Source organism: Rhinoraja longicauda, chromosome 19 (genome assembly GCF_053455715.1).
Source record: "Rhinoraja longicauda isolate Sanriku21f chromosome 19, sRhiLon1.1, whole genome shotgun sequence".
Lineage (NCBI taxonomy): Eukaryota > Metazoa > Chordata > Chondrichthyes > Rajiformes > Arhynchobatidae > Rhinoraja > Rhinoraja longicauda.
The window spans coordinates 39,640,512-39,658,323 of record NC_135971.1 but is presented as its reverse complement, the minus strand read 5'-3'; the positions used below and the strand labels follow the sequence as shown (position 1 = coordinate 39,658,323).

At 45.2% G+C, this 17,812-nt stretch overlaps 1 long non-coding RNA gene and 1 other non-coding gene across 2 annotated transcripts in view; one reads left to right on the top strand and one right to left on the bottom strand.

The window, feature by feature from the left end:
- LOC144603240 (uncharacterized) overlaps positions 1-17,812 on the top strand; it is a 150,594-nt gene that overhangs the window by 23,994 nt on the left and 108,788 nt on the right. The window lies entirely within an intron of this gene.
- LOC144603281 (U1 spliceosomal RNA) lies at positions 7,379-7,542 on the bottom strand. The gene has a single exon (XR_013548593.1). It is a non-coding gene; the product is annotated as a U1 spliceosomal RNA (small nuclear RNA).

The following is a 17,812-nucleotide window of genomic DNA, read 5'->3' as shown; positions in this document are numbered from 1 at the left end:
GCAGAGAATTCCACAGATTTACCACTGTCTGTGTGAAAAAAACTTTCTCATCTCGGTCCTAAAAGACTTCCCCCTTATCCTTAAACTGTGACCCCTTGTTCTGGACTTCCCCAACATCGGGAACAATCTTCCCTCATCCAGCCTGTCCAACCCCTTAAGAGTTTTGTAAGTTTCTACAAGATCCCCCCTCAATCTTCTAAATTCCAGCGAGTACAAGCCGAGTCTATCCAGTCTTTCTTCATATGAAAGTCCTGCCATCCCAGGAATCAATCTGGTGAACCTTCTCTGTACTCCCTCTATGGCAAGAATCCACCAACACCATTCAGAAGCACATACCCATTCAAAAAACTATCCATTCCCACAATTCTGATTCACACACCAAGTGTGTAGGGAGGAACTGCAGATGCCAGTTTACACGGAAGATAGACACAAAATGCTGGAGTAACTCACAGGCAGCATCTCTGGAGAGAAGCAATCGGTGACATTTTGGGTCGAGACCCTACTACAGACGCAGATGTGTTCAGATCCAGTAGACAACTTTTAAATTCCGTAAGTTCACATTTCCATCCAAATCCCACTGCCTCACTTTTAACAGTCAACATCTACATTCTCATTGACATGCGATTTACACATAGGCCAGAAGGATTTATTTCCCGCAAGGGTCTCAACCCAAAACATCACCCATTCCTTCTATCCAGAGGTGCTGCCTGTTCCTCTGAGTTACTAATATATTCGGTTTAACCCAACATCTGCAGTTCCTTTGTATACATTAATAATTCCTTGGACTTGCTCAGCATGGTTTGAGCTCATTGTTTGAAGGCAGAATCCATTAACATAGTCCAATATGGAGTGAGTATTTCTTCAAGTAAATGCCACAATTTGTTTGCTTTTCCTTGTGAAAGGCTGTACTTGATATTGGGTTTCCTGAATCCAACTGTAATCAATATCAGACTGACAGACAAAAAGCTTTGTTCTCGCCATTAGCTATGGAGTAGCATGTAATCTAGTTCAGGCTCGGCTGTGGTGTCTCCCTGAAAATGAATAATAGTTCTCAAACGTGCCATGTCAAAACTGATGTCCTAAGTTCAGTCGTGTGAGAAAGGCATTGTAGATGAAGAAGGGTCTCGACCCGAAACGTCACCCATTCATTCTCTCCTGAGATGCTGCCTGACCTGCTGAATTACTCCATCACTTTGTGAATACATACCTTCGATTTATACCAGCATCTGCAGTTATTTTCTTACACTAAGGCATTGCAGATAGTGCCGCCTTGCAACGAAAGCAGAACAAGAGGTCAGTGCACTTGTATCAGAGAAATTGATTAAAATATTTTTAAATAACCTACTCCTTTCCAGAGAATGCCATCTTGTAATAAAAGGCCTGTTATCAATAGATTATGAGAGGTTGCTGTTGATTGAATTGAATTGAATTGAATATTTTATTGTCACAAGCGACAAGTCTCAGTGAACTTCTTTGTTGGCATACACCAGGTACGCAAATAGTCGCCCATGAAGGGCGCTTACAAGATTACAAATCCCCACCCCCCCCCCCCCCCCCCCCACACACCAGATCCTCCTTTGTTCCTTCCCTCGGCAGCGGTGTCCTCGATTCCACGTGTCCGTCCTCGTCCATTGATCGGAGCCATCATCAACCGACGCACAGGCCTCTCCACTAACGCTGTCGGGTCCTCTCCAGACGCCTTTGTGGCGATGACCAGGCCCCAGCTGCGGGCTCCGTCCGCCCAGGCAAGAAGTAACTGTGAGTTGTGTGCAATGCATTTTTTATCATTCGGTGTCAGCCTTAGCATATCTCCATTCTCAGTCAGAGAGCCGTGGGTCAATATCCCACCAAAGAAACATCAGTGGAATCTAGTGCTGTACAGGGCATTCTGCAGAGATTGTGATGCAATTTTACAGCCACGTGTTAAACCAAAATACTACCAGGGTGGCACAATGGCTCAGCTGGCAGAGCTGCTCCCTCAGTGCTAGAGAATATTGTGAGCAACTCTGGGCACTATATCTGAGGAAAGATGTGCTGGCACTGGAGAGGGTCCAGAGGAGGTTTACAACAATGATCTCAGAAATGAGTAGGTTAACCTATCATGAACCATTTGTCGGCAATGGGCCTGTACTCACCGCACTTCAGAAGAATGAGGAGGGACCTCATTGAAACCTACTTAATAGTGAATGGCTTGGATAGAGTGGATGTGGAAAGAATGTTTCCACTAGTGGTATAGTCTTGGACTAGAGGTCATAGCCTCAGAATTAAAGGACGTTCTTTTAGGAAGATGAGAATAAATTTATTTTGCCAGTGGTAAATCCATGGAATTCTTTGCCACAGAAGGCTGTGGAGGCCGTCAGTGAATATTTTTAAGTCAGAGATAGATATATTCTTGATTAGTACAGGTGTCAGAGGTTATGGGGAGAAGGCAGGAGAATGGGGTGAGGAGTGAGAGATAGATTGAATGGTGGAATGAACTAGATGGGCTGAATGGCCTAAATCTATACCCATTCCGTATGACCTTACGAGCTTGTGGCCTGGCCTCGATCCTGCCCTCAGGTGCTGTCTGTGTGGAGTCTGCACCTTCCCCCTGTGACTGCGCTGGCTTCCTCCAGGTGTTCCAGCTTCCTCGCACACCTCAAGCACGTGCTGGCTTGTAGCTTAATTGGTCTCCGTGAATTCAAAATGTGATAACACTGAACTGGTGTGAATGGGTGGTCAATGACTGGTATGGATTCGATGGGCTGAATGGCCTGATTCAATGCAATATATATTTCAAATTATCAATACCAGTCCTCTGAAAAATAATCCCACACGTTATTTGAAGAATACAGGTTAATCCCAGAATCTTCATTGATGTTTATCTTGCAGTCGATAGCAGATCATCTGTCGCTCATCACATTTCCCTTTGAATGTAAATTGAAAGCAGTGTTTAGAGAGTGTCAGCTGTGAGGAGATGTTGGACAAACTTAGATTGTTTGCTTTTGTACAGTCGGAAGCTGAGGGGGGTGGGTGGGTGGGGGGGACCTGATGGAAGTATAAATAATTATCACAGACATAGAGGAGAGAGGGGTAAATCTCAATGGAGATTTACAAGGCAAGTATTTTTTACACAGAGTGGTGGGTGCTTGGAAACAGATATGACAGCAATAGTGGAAACAGATATGACAGCAATGTTTAAAGGTATTTAAACAGGCACATATGCTGCACTGCTCTATATTTTATGTGAGCTAATAAATTGATTTTTGCTGGCGTGCCACACGTACTGTATATCATGGTCCTTTTATTTTTTATTATTATCTTTTTTATCTATTTGTACTCTGTTTATGGGCCCATTAAGCTGCTGTAAGTAAGAATTTAATTGTTCTGTTGTTGGAACATTTAATTAGACATTTAATTAAAGACGCTTAACTCTCTTGTCTCTCTTGGGTTCTGGCGCGCGAACAGAGAGGAAATGAAGGAGTGTGTAGAAAGGAACTGCAGATGTTGGTTTAAACTAAAGATAGACACAAAAAGCTGGAGTAGCTCAGCAGGAAAGGCAGCATCTCCGGAGAGAAGGACTGGGTGATGTTTTGGATCGAAACCCTGCTTCAGACTGGATAGACCATGTGCAGGAAGATGGGATTAATTTGTAATGGCAACATTGCCAGCACAGACGTTACGATGCAAGGGCTTGTCCCTGTGTCTTCCAGCTCAATGATCTTTGTTTGTTCATTCAATAGTGTTTACATTTCAAAAAATACTCCGTGGCTCTGAATGTTTTTGACGTGTTCTGAAGTTGTGAAAGGTTTTGCAAGAATGAATTTATATATCCCAACAGAGGAATGAATCCCAACAGAGAATATACTTCCTGCGGGTGCTGAGAAAACACAATCTGCCAAAGGCAATGATGGTCCAGTTTGATACTGCCATCATAGAGTCTGTCCTCACCTTCTCCATCATGGCCTGGTTTGGCTCAGCCACCAAGCACGAAATCCGGAGGCTGCAGCGCATCGTTCGATCAGCCGAGAAGGTTGTTGGCTGCAACCTTCCCCCCATTGGCGAACTGTACACTGCAAGGGCCAGGAAGTGAGCGGGTAAGATCATCTCTGACCCCTCTCACCCTGGCCACAAACTCTTTGAAGCAATTCCCTCTGGAAGGCGACTCCGGACTGTCAAAGACGCCACAGCCAGACATAAAAACAGCTTTTTTGCACGAGCAGTACCTCTATTTAACAACCAAAAGTCTGTAGCCTCCCTTTGCTCTGGTATTTTATTTCATTCTTCACATGTTTAAATTATAATGTTTTATTCTTAACTATTTACCATATGTTGTTTTGTTACTTGCGAGCAAAGCACCAAGGCAAATTACTTGTATGTATACATATTTGGCTAATAAATTTTATTCAGTTCGATTCAATTCAATATATTTTACTTTTTTCTCAGTTTTTCATATTCTGATTTACATGATCAAGAATCTCATTGTGTACACACACAGAAACCAACCAAACAGTATCCTAATTCAAGGCCAGAGTTTACGTTCCGCTGATCCTGCATACACCCTTGTTGGTTTTACTTTATCAGTGTAACCATCTGTTGGCTTGTTACTTATTTGTTTCGAAGCAGCTTGCTGTTCAATAAAGGTGTGATATTTACCTCAGCTTCTCACTATATAGCAAACCTCCCCCCTTGTCAAGCTTTTCAGAGAGTTTCCCTTCTTTATCTCTGTTTGCTTTTATGCTACCTTCTCCCAACTAACAATGATCTATTCCACACTCTCCTTGATCTCCATTCCCTTTGTCCTGTTTTCACAACCTACACTTTCTTATCTATACACTTCCTTATCTATGTACCTCCCACTCCCCTGACATCAGTCTGAAGAAGGATCTCGACCCAAAATGTCACCCATTCCTTCTCTCCAGAGATGCTGCCTGTCCTGCTGAGTTACTCCAGGATTTTGTGTCTATCTTCTGACCAAATCTCTTGTTGTTTCCTTGCATTCTTATTTTGGCCTACCCAATTAGTTTTTTTTATCCATGTGTCACTAAAGTTGTTGGTCTTGCCTGTACTGGACCCCACCCTGGTACATCGATCGATGAGGGTAGGATGGTGGATCTTGCCTACATGGCATTTGACACGCCAAATGTGGCCCATCCTGCATGGCAGGCTGATCCAGTAGATTAAGATGTATGATATCCCTGACTTTGGGTAGTCCACATTTGGAGTATTATGTGCAGTTTTGGTTGACCCATTACATAAAGGATGTACAGGCAATGGAAACGGTGCAGAGGTTTACAAGAATGATGCCTCGACTAGGGTGTGCTGGCTACATTAAACAGATGGACAGATATGGAATGCTTCCGCTAGAATGCCAGAGTTTGATGAGAGACCTGACAGAAGTACATAAAACTATGAGAGGCATAGATAGTATAGATAGTCAGGACAGGGATGGTCACGGTGGCGCAGTGCTGGAGTTGCTGCTTTGCTGTGCTTGCAGCGCCGGTGACCCGGGTTCGATCGAGACTACAGGTGCTGTCTGTATGGAGTTTGTACGTTCTCCCCAAGACCACGTGGGTTTTCTGCGAGATTTTCAGTTTTCTCCCACACTCCAAAGACGTACAGGTATGTAGATTAATTGGCTTGGTGTATGTGTAAATTGCCCCTAGGTTAGTGTTAATGCGTGGGGGTCGCTAGTCGGTGCGGACTCGGTGGGCAGAAGGGCCTGTTTCCACACTGTATCTCTAAACTAAACTAAACTAAACTAAACATGATGGAAACATTAAATACTAAAGGGCATAGTTTTAAGATGAGAGTTTAAAGGAGATGTGCAGGGCATGTTTTTTCACAGTAAGTGATGAGTGCCTCGATGGCACTGTCTGAGGTGTGGTTGAGGCTGCTTGTAAATCTATTGTCTTGCCTTCACAGGTGTTGGATCAAAATCCTGCAATCCCCTCCAAAAAGACTAGGTCAGGTTTCTGCCTCATCTCTGTCCTTGCTAGGAATCTCATACCTAGGCAACAAATTAGTAAGATTAAATGAGAACTTACCAGTTCGAAGTTTGATCTGTATTTTATGAGGAGTTACGATGAGGGACTACGTGAAGACCCCGTCCAGCACGCGTGCGCGACATTCTTCAAAGCAGCGGTGTGGATTCACAGAAAAAACACAACGATTGAAATAAATATAGTAAAGAAAAAATAAGAACTTGATTACCAGTTGATCTGTATAAAAAAGGGTGGGAGCGGAGGGCACGTAGTCCCTCATCGTAACTCCTCATAAAATACAGATCAAACTTCGAACTGGTAAGTTCTCATTTAATCTTACTATTTTATTTCGGAGTCACGTGAGTGACTACGTGAAGACTTCAAAGCTTCTGTGATTCCGAACCGTGTACCAGCTCATGCTTCACTCACTGTCTGAAGACCTTAGAGGGAGGAAGTATGTTATCGCGATCAAGAAACCTGTTTGTGAACAAAAAAGGTTTATTAATGACAACAAAAACAGAGAGCTCCCCAGGGCTCAAATTAAATATTATCTGCAGACTCTAAAATTCTGTCTGCAAATGTAGCAGGTTGCGCCAGCGGTTTATTATAAAACCTTTGGAAAGTTCTTTCCGAGGACCATCCTGCTCTGGCCAGAGTATGGTCAATTGGCACGTCCATTTGACTAGCCGCCGACGTAGATGCAGCCCTGGTGGAGTGAGATTTGTAAACATTCGTATTGACTCCCGCGGACTTAAGCACCTGCTTGAGCCACCTTGAAATGGTTTGGCTCGTCACCTGACCATGAGGCTTCTTGTGGCTTATCCATAAGGCTTTTTCTCTCCCTCTTAAGTTGTATGTTGTGTCTATGTAATTGGCGAGGTGGTCTTGGCACACAGCCGTGGTTCAGATGAATATGCCCAGAACTCCATGACTGGAGGCGTGGTACCTGGTCTAGTTTGTTTGACCAGTCCCTGAATATGGAATGTGAAACAGTCCAATGACTCTGTCATGCTGTCGAGCCTCAGGAGGTGGAGGGATTGTACCTTTTAAGCTGACACTAGTGCCATGAGCATGACTGATTTCAGTGTAAGTTGTTCCAGCGTGAGTGCCCTGGGCGGTGGCCATCCCCTAAGGTACGTCAGCACAATGCTGACATCCCAGATCTGAGTGTACCTTGGTCTGGAGGAGTTAGTATTAAAAAAGCCCCTCATGATTTTGATTCCTAGTGGATGGGACCCCAAAGCCAGTTGTCCTGCTGCTGGAACCAAATAAGCTGACAACGCACTCCTGGCTGTATTTATGGCGCTGTAGCTGAGTCCTTCCTGATGTAATCCAACCAGGAATTGCACAACACTGGTGGGTGTCGCTGTAGTGTAGGTAGTTCCTGTTTTGGAGCAATACCGTTCCCATTTTAAGAGGGGAGAGAGCGAACGCAGTCCCCCACTACCACAAATTTTGCAGTCGAGTATCCCGCATTTGGGGACATCGCAGGCGTCAGCACACCCGAAGTGCAATGGGATAGCCTTGTCCTGGGAAAACCTCCTGAGTGATCAAGGTATCTCCCCTGCCAGGTAAGTATTCCTTATATTGGTCAGGTATTGTCTCCTGGTGGACTCCCGGTGGGATGCGGTCATCATGTTGATGGCGTCCTCAGACAGTCCCAGGCCCAGTAGAGGTCTTTTTAGAATCTGCAAGCCAGGAGATTGACTCTGTCATGGCACGGGTGACTAATGCCTGACACTGGGTGGATTAATAATTCCGGACTGCTGGGGACGGAATCCAATTGAATCTTCCGTAATACCCGACTGATGAGGCAGAAGGGAGGAAAAGCATAAAAGAACATTTTTCCCCCCAATACAGCGTGAATGCATCAACTGCTGCTGCCTCAGGGTCTGGTTCCCAAGCGACATACGTTGGTACCTGGTGATTCAGCCTGGATGCAAATAGATCGATATCTGGTGTGCCATTTTGCTTTGTAATTTCGGCAAATATTTTGGGATTTAACATCCATTTGATGTTATCGTTAAATTTGCGTGACCTGGTGTCTGCCACTGTATTTTTGACCAATTTATCACACGATATTGACTTTATACCACACATGTGGTTGATATAAGCCACCACCGTGGTATTATCTAATTGCAACCGGACATGTGCATGATGCGTATTAGATGCATATGCTTTTAAACCATAAAACGCACCCAACATTTCTAAATAGTTGATACCCCGTGTCTGTAGGCAAGATGATTCAGAGTTAGTCCATCTGCCCCCTGTGCTGGATAGCATGTTAGTTGCTCCCCAGCCCAAGGCACTGGCATCCGTTTGAATGGTTAATACTGGGTTGGAGATAATTATGGGACTGGAACTGAGGCTAATGTTCCTTGTCCACCATTGTAACTCTGTAATGGATTCAGCAGTTAAATACATGCTCGGTCAAAGTGACCTGAGTTTTGCTTTAGTTCGTGCACTTTTGTTCTTTGTAAATTTTGGTAGTGCAAAGGCCCAAATTGTACAGCTGGAAAAGCTGCTACCATTTTACCAACAGCTCTAGCTACCTGCCGTATGGTTGGCTGACGTTTATGCATTAGTTCGTGGCATGATAGTGCCAATTGTGATGCTTTCCACTTTGGCAGAGTTACAACCATGCGAACAGTATCAATCGTAAATCCAAGATAGTCCATGGTAGTGGACGGTGTAAAATTGGATTTATCTGGATGTATGACAAACCCCAAAGTTTCAAACAAACGTTTGGTGGCTGCTACTGCCAAAATAGCTGTCTCCAAGGTTTCCCTATCTAAGTACGCCATGACTATATGCTTTTGTTTTGTCAATAATGCCAAGGCGGGTTTTAAGCTTCTAGTGAAACCTTGGAGCGGAGGTTAGTCCATTTGGTAAGGCTTTAAATTGACATAGCTGTTTCATCCAGATAAATTTTTAATTATTTACGGTGCTCCTTGTGTATGGGTACTGAGTAGTAGGCATCTTTTAAATCAATGCCTGCTAGAAAGTACCCTGTAGACACAAATTCCAAAGGTTCATGTTTTGTTCTTTCAATGACACCTTTTGCTAGTAGCCTCACAAGTTCAGCTTGACCCTCTTGTTTGTCTTTGACTGAGAGGGTGAATACCCTTTGGGGTATGTGCTGAACTGGCGGAATGTTTTCATGAACAAAGTCAATTTTATAGCCATGAATGCAGGTTAGTATGTATTTGTCATTAGTGATGGTTTCCCATGCATGCAAAAAACAAGTGCAATCTCCTCCCTGTTAGTATAGAGTCCCTACTGCTCATATGCCGAAAGGTACCAGACCCACCTACCTCCATGGTGATTGGTGTTAATTCTTCTTCTGCCTCTTCGCTGGACGATGAGGTGTCTGCTGGGCTGTAGAGGGCTGCTGTTGACGTTGATGTTGTTGTTGGGGGGTGGCGCATTTTCCATGGGGTCCGCTCTGGGCCCTGGCCTAAAAGGCTTACGGGGAATGGTTGCGGACCCCGAGCTTTCACCAGTCCCATATGGTGGTTTATGACTGGTGGACGCCGTGAGGTACTGCCGCCTGGGTTTGTTAGGTCTGCTCGGTCCCAAGCCTGCCCTCACGAGACCAAAGGTCTTGGATTCTTCCTCTAGGTCTTTCACCTTTTTTGGGAGATCCTTTCCAAAAAGCAGAATTGGAGGTTCTGAACCCGGTGTTTTGCAGAGTCCCGCAAACTTAGGGTTGAGGGCAGGCTTGATAATTTCCGTAAACCATTTATTTGGTATTGAGTGGTGCACAGCAGAGCTAGTGTATCTTGCTGATTTGTGGAAATGTCCACACCATCAATGGACCGAGCATATGATGTTATCGCTGCAGTCAGTTTAAGGATTTTCTGGAGCTTCAACTCCAGGTTCCTGCCCCAAATGTCCCCAAATTTGGCTGTTTACAGCTGGTACATTTAATGATGTACAATTTTCTGGGGCTGTGTATAGCTCAAGAGCCTCATTGACCACCCGTTCTTGTAGGGTTTTTGAGGACAGGTGGTCAATGCTGGCTGCAAGTTTCGGCTCTAAAGGCCGACCCCCTCGTGGAATGTCCACGTAGCGGTTGACCACACCCAGCAGCTCTTCCTGATCCTGTACACTCTGCGTACTCCGGACATCTTCAGCCAACAACCCCTCTTCTTGACCAGCCCAGACCTGGTCGCCAATGCTGCCTTCAAACGAAGGTGAGGCAATGGCCAGTGCCCCTAAAGGGCACTGCGGGAGTGCCTGGGCGATCTGGGCCCTCCCTTGGCGAGTCTGCTGCTGCTCTCAGCAGATCTCGCTGGAGCATTGCTCCATAAGCCGTTTTAGGCTTAGGCGGCTGCCAGTGCCGCTGTGTAGCGGTGTAGCATCTTCGTCCGAATCGTCCAGACACTACCGCCCGGTTCTGGCTGCAGGTACCTCCAGCCCGCTGCTCAGGCTGCACTAGCGGTGCTGGGCTCGGCTCGGTAGTTGTGCCGCCTCTTGCCCCCCCTCCAAAGAACGTTCCTCAACGGAAAACGAACGGGGGCGACTGCAAATTTCTTTCCTCTGGTCTTGGTCATCTTGGGACCTAAAGCAGACCAGAGAGAAAATACTTACGGCCACGGTAGAACTTACCTGTCGGCCCGACTTTTTAGTTTGTAGCGGGAGCACCTTGAACTCCCGTTCGTCGCGGTGCACTGCATGAACGCTAATGTCGCGCACGCGTGCTGGACGGGGTCTTCACGTAGTCACTCACGTGACTCCGAAATAAAATCAGGGTCACCCAGATTGCACACACAGATGGAAACAAACTCACAGTTAAATATTAACAGAAAATAAATATATCAGTACATGTTAAATGCTAATAAAGTTAATGTTTCACGCTGAATGGGGTGTGGGAATTTGTTGACTCGGGAATGGAATTTAGTTTTGTCTGAATATTTAATGTACCTGGTAAATACACTTAAGATATCAGCAATCAAGTAATTATTATCTGTTTCCACAATCACCACAATAGATCAGTAAAGCACAGGAACACAGAAGCTTTGTCCCACAATGACTGTGCTGAACATGATGCCAAGACCAACTCCTATTTGCCTGCACGTAATATACCTCCATTCCCTACAACATCCTACAACAATAAGGCCAGCATGGTGGTGCAGCACTGGAGTTGCTGCCTTCAGTGCCAGACACCCAGGTTCAATCCTGACTATGGGTGCTGTATGTACAGAGTTTGTAAGTTCTCCCTATGACCACATGGGTTTTCATCGGGTGCTCACTTTTCCTCCCACACTCCAAAGACGGACAGATTTCAAGGTTAATTGCCTCGGTAATAGCTGTAAATTGTTTATAATGTGAAGATAGTGCTGGTGCACAGGTTAGTGTGGATTCAGTGGCGCAGCGGTAGAGCTACTGCCTCATAGCACCAGAGACCGGGTTCAATCCTGACTATGGGTGCTTGTCTGTACGGACTTTGTAAGTTCCTGTGAACTGCGTGGGTTTTCTCAGAGATCTTTGGTTTCCTCCCACACTCCAAAGACGTACATGTTTGCAGGTTAATTGGCTTAGTATAAAGTACAATTGTTCCTAGTGTGTACAGGATAGTGTTAGTGTGCAGGAATCGCTGGTCGGTGCGGTCTCGATGGGCTGAAGGGCCTGTTTCTGTGCTGCATCTTTAAACTAAACTAAACTAATCATTTTGCTCTGTTCTTCTCACCCTGAGCCAGTTCTCAACCTGTTTTCGGAATGCCTGTAGATGCTTATTTCTATCTTACTCAGAGAGTGGTGGATGCATGGAACACACTGCCAAGGGTGGTGGTGGTGCAAGTCCATATGACAGTGGCATTTGAGGCTTTTTGATAGGCACATGGATAGGCAGTGAATGGAGGCATGTGCATCGTGTGTACGTAAAAATGGGCTTAGCTTAATTTGGTATGATGTTTGGTGCAGGCATTGTAGACTGAATGGCCTGTTCCTGTGCTGAACTGTTTTATTTTCTCTGTCCTATTTTAACACCAGTGCTGCAGGAGAATGCGGCGATCACATTCCGCAAAGCAACTACTGCCTCAGACAGAATAGATGGTCAGAGCCTTCCGCCCAAGTGCAGAGACTAAAATAACTTTAAGGTGTGAGGGACAAAGTTTAAAGTAGGTGTGCGGGGAATTTCTTTTACACATAGAGTGGTGGGTGGCTGGAGCACACAGCCAGGGGAAACTATAATAGTGGCTTTGAAGAGGCTTTTAGATGGACACGCTAATATGCAGGGAGTAGAGGGATATGGATTACATGCAGGCAGAAGGGTTTAGTTTAATTTAACATCATGTGTGTCACAGGCATTGTGAGTTGAAGGCCTGCTTCTGTGCTGTGGAGACACAGGGAACTGCAGATGCTGGTTAACAAAAATGGCACAAAATGCTGGAGAAACAGCAGGACAGGCAGCATCTCTGGTGAACATGGAAAGGTCTTGACCCGACACATCACCTATCCATCTTCTCTACAGATGTCGCCTGACACACTGAGTTACTCCAGCACTTTGCGTCTTATTTTGTTCCTGTGCTGTACGGTTCGGAGTTCTATGTTCTTGAAACTCCTGTATAAATACAAATCATATTCTTCATTTAGTCATCCGGTCTTCTCACATTTATTTCAAATTCAGGATTTTGTTGTCTGAGAAAAGAGGTACGTATTCTGCCCCCCAAAAGTTTCACTTACATCAGCCATGTACACCATGGCATGTACATTCACGTACACCAGTCAAGGGAAGTTGACCATTTTAGTGGACAAAATCATCAACTCAAATCAAAACGGGAAATGCAGGAGAAAAGCAGACCCTTTGACCTGAAACATTAGCCCTCATTTAACCCCCCACAGAGGCTGATTAATTTGCTGAATGTTTCCAGCATTTTCCCTTTTTATTTTAGATTTCCAACATCTGCAATTTTTAATTTATTTTGCTATCCGCTGAAAGGTGTTGGTGAAACTATACTGAATGTCAGGACTTTTAGACAGTTCTGTTGTAAAGTGAGCACGGTAAACCCTAATTGTAATGGATCCCTTTATAACAGTTTAAGGATATAGCGGATGAACCTGCCACTGCCTCTCCTGTCGAGCACAGTTTCACTGTCTGCTTAGAGCCCCAGTTTCCGACACCACCCCCGACAGTAATATGCTGCATATGTTCTACCAATCAGTGATAGCCAGTGCCATCTTCTACGCTGCTGTGCGCTGGGCAGCAGGGCGAAGGCCGCGGACGCCAACAGTATTAACAAATTCATCGGGAAGGCTGGCTCTGTCCTGGGAGCGGAGTTGGATTCATGGGAAGTGATCTAGGGGAAGGGAGGATGCCCCTCAAACCGAGGAGCATCCTGGACAATACAGCTCACACTGGTCAACCTGAGAAGCACCATCAGCAACCGACTGGTTCCACCAAGATGCAGAACAGAACGCCACAGGAGATCCTTCTTCCCTGTGGCTATCAAACTGTATAACTCCCCCTTCTGTCGTAGGGTAGACTGAGGTTTAGACTGACCACCCACCCCCAATCTTTGCACATCCCCAATCCTTTCCACTCGACACTTTAATTTCATGTTTCATGAACTATGTGTTTTTGTGTTTTTATGGCTGTTGGGAGATTAATTTCCCTCCTGGGATAAACAAAGTTCTATTGCACCATATCGACTGGCAAGGTGCACCAGTGAGCTCTGCTTCACCCACTGCATGGGGTCCGGTTGATGCAGCTGTTGCTGCAGTTCATGTTGTAGCCCCTGGGGACAGCACTTTCTCTGGGCCGCCACCACCTACAGGACGCGCTCGGTCGCACTGGAGCTCCTTCACCTCCCACCTGCTTCTTCCTCGGATAGACAGAAAAAGCTGGAGCAACTCAGCAGGACAGGCAGCATCTCAGGCGAAAGGAAGAGGGCGGCACGGTGGCGTAGCGGAAGAGTTAGTACTTTACAGTGCCAGAGACCCGAGTTCGATGCCGACTACAGGTGTTGTCTGTACAGAGTTTGTACGTTTGTCCGATATCTTCGGTTTCCTCCCACACTCCAAAACGTTGAGGTTTGGAGGTTAATTGGCTTGGAATAAATGTAAATTCTCCATAGTGTGTGTAGGATATGGTTAATGTGCAGGGATCGCTGGTCGGCGCGGACTCCGATGGTCGAAGTGCCTGTTTCTGCACTGTATCTCTAAACTAAACTAAAAGGTGGTATTTCGGGTCGAGACCCTTCTGCAAACTGAGAGTCCGGGGAGAGGGAAATGAGAGATATGGAAATGTACAGAGAACAAATGAATGAAAGGTCTGCAAAATCAACGCCAGTTACTCCAGCTTATTGGGTCTATCTTCGGTGTAAACCACCACCTGCACTTCTTTCCTACGCACTTTGGCTGCTTCTTCCTGTCGGCCATCGCTTTGTCTGCTCCCACTCAACGGCCGCCACCCTCTCCTTCTCCGGTCTCTCTGTCCGCTATGTACTGTGATCAGGGTAAAATGCGAGTAGATATCCTTGTAAAATGGAACTGACCATCACCATTCAGCTAAGGTTGATGGGTATCTGCAATATGTGGGTAGAAGTAGAGAAGGAGGTCCTGTGCCTGTGGTGTCTGATAACAATATCCACAGTTTAAAATAATGGAGTAGAAAAGTGGAAACAAATTGGCAAATGTAATTTACATTGATACATACCTGTAGTTGAGTGTGAGTTTAGTGTATTGTCACGTGTATCGAGGTACAGTGCTAAGCTTCTGTTACGGCATGGCGGCACGGTGATGCAGAGATAGATCTACTGCCTTACAGCGCCAGAGACCCGGGATCGATCCTGACTATGGGTGCTGTCTGCAAGGAGTTTGTACGTTCTCCCATTCTCCCCGTGACCTGTGTGGGTTTTTTCCAAGATCTTCGGTTTCTTCCCACACTCCAAAGACGTACAGGTTTGTAGGTTAATTGTCTTGCTATAAATGTCAATTGTCCTGAGTGTGTGTAGGATAAATGCAGTGTGCAGGGATCACTGGTCGGTGCGTACTAGGTGGGCCGAAGGGCCTGTTTCCGCCCTGTATCTCTCAACTAAACTAAACTATATGTGCTAACCAGTCAGCGGAAAGACATGATCACAACCAAGCCATCCACAGTGTACAGATATATGATAAAGGAAATAACGTGAATAACGTATAGTGCAAGATAAAGTCCAATCACAGATTGTCCGAGGATCTCCATTGCAGGAGACAGTAGTTCATGACTGCACCCTAGTTGTTGGTAGGATGGTTTCAGTTGCCTGATAACAGTTGGGAAGAGACTGTCCCTGAATCTGGAGGTGTGAGGAATGAGTGGTGTAACATATGATGAATGTTTGACGGCACTGGGCCTGTACTCATTGGAGTTTGGAAGGATGAGGGGAGACCTCATTGAAACGTACCGAATAGTGAAAGCCTGGATAGAGGGGATGTTGAGAGGATGTTTCCACCAGTGGGAGCATCTCACCAGAGGGCACAGCCTCAGAATTAAAGTTTGCTCCTTTAGGAAGGAGATGAGGAGGAATTTCTTTAGTCAGAGGGTGGTGAATCTGTGGAATTCTGCCACAGACGGCTGTGGAGGCCATCAATGGATATTTTTAAGGCAGAGATAGATAGATTCTTGATTAGTGCGGGTGTCAGGGGTTATGGGGAGATGGCAGGAGAATGTGGTTAAGAGGGAGAGATAGATCAGCCTTGATTGATGGGTCGAATGTCCTAATTCTGCTCCTATCACTTATGATCTTCTGAACTCATGATTGAGTACAGAGCTGTCTGCAGTGTTAACAATGTGAAAACAAGTATATAGCTCAGATGTAGCATGATAAATCTTGGTAAAACTCATTCTAAAGTATTTTATTAAACACTCATAACACAGAAATGACACTGGTGGATATACAATAAAATTATCGGTCTGTTGTACATAAAACATGTCCACAGCTATTACACCACAGCTTTGATAATGAGTATTGTTCCCAGTGCTCTGTCGGGTCAACAAATAGGTTACTGTGTTCCATAAATACTCACATGACAAGGTACTGGGATGCTGTCTATGTGGAGTTTGCATGTTCTCCCTGTGACCACGTGGGGTTTCTCCAGGTGCTCCGGTTTACTCGCACATCCCAAAGATGTGCAGGTTTGTAGGTGAGTTGACCTTTGTAAAATTGTCCGAAGTGTATGGAAAGAGGATGTGAAAGAAGAATAACATAGAACTGGTGTGGAAGATGGTTGGTATCAACTCGATGGGCTGCAGGTTCTGCATCCATGCTGTATCTTGCAACTAAACTAAGCAATATTATCCAAGCTGTGGTGTGGAGCATGGTTCGTTTTGAAAACAAAGATCCCTGTTGACTGGCCCATCAAATACTTGAAGGACTGAGTGAAGCATTAAATGCAGATGCAATTACTTCTCCACTACACCATCATGTATGTGAAACAGGAATGCAGCTTATGTGACTAAGAGAAGTGGCAATATAAGCAGGAAGGAGCTGCAGATGCTGGTTTAAACCGAAGATAGGTTCAAAAAGCTGGAGTAACTCAGCGGGTCAGACCGCATCTCTGGAGTCTGAAGAAGGGTCTCGACCCCAAATGTCACCTACTACTTGTCTCCGGAGATGCTGTCTGACCAGGTGAGTTTTTTCAGCTTTTTGAGTCTATCTCTGGCAAGATATGTATATGATGTTTAAGAGGCTTTTAGATTGACAAACTGACCTGCAGGAAATAGAGGGATGTGAATCATGTGCAGTTGGATGAGATCAGTTTAGCATTTCATCATGTTCACCACAGACATTGTGGGCCAAAAGGTCTCTTCCTGAGCTGTACTTTTTTATGTTTTATTTTAAATAAGATTAGAAATCAGCTGTAAGCCCCCTTGAACAGACTGAACCATTCAGTAACATTATGCCCAATCTGATTTTGATCAGTTTACTTCACAATTCCTGCAATCCTTGATTAATTTCTGATCTAAAAATCTATGTGTCTCAACTTGGAAAATACTCATTCACCTTGTCTCCCCGGCTGGAATAGAAGGTTCAGGCAAATCTTCCACCTTCTGGAAAATAAAACTTATTTGTATCTATTTTAAAGGGGGACCCGACATGGGAGGACTGCCGAGAGCAAAGATGGTCCCAGGGTTGGGGGGAGGGGGGGGGGGGGGCGCGGATAACAAAGGTGAACCCAACATGGAGGGGCTGCCCAGAACAAAGAGGGACCATTGGGGACTGTAACAATTACGTTGTAACTGTGTCGGCGCCCTACACATGGGGACTCTTTGTATACCTTGTGTATGTTATGCAAAACAAAGAATTTCACTGTGACACGTGACATGTGATATAAAGTATCAATCAATCAATCAATCAAATGGGCGACCTTTTATTCCAAAATGTGGTGCAATGAATGAGTTTGCAATCACAGGATAACTGCAGTGAAGACAGCACTAAAAAAAATAATGGCTGAACGTAAAGCCACCCGTCAGCATTGATAGAATATAGAGCATAGAACATAGAACAGTATAGCACAAGGTCAGGCCCTTTGACCCACAATGATTGTGCCGAACATGATGCCAAGACAAGTTCTTATCTGCTTGCACATAATCTATATCTCTAAACTAAAATCTATATCCACCCATTCCCTGCATATCCATGTGTCTATCGAAAAGTCTCTCAAATGCCACTGTCGTATCTGCTTCCACCACCACCCCTGGCAGCACATTCCAGTCACTCACCACCCTTTGTGTAAAACACTTGCCCTGCACATCTTTTTTAAACTTTGCTCTCATTGTAAAGCTAAACCCACTCATGTTTGATAGTTCCTTCCTTGGTGAAAACTCTGACTGTCTGCCCTCTCTCTACCCCTCACAGTTTGATATA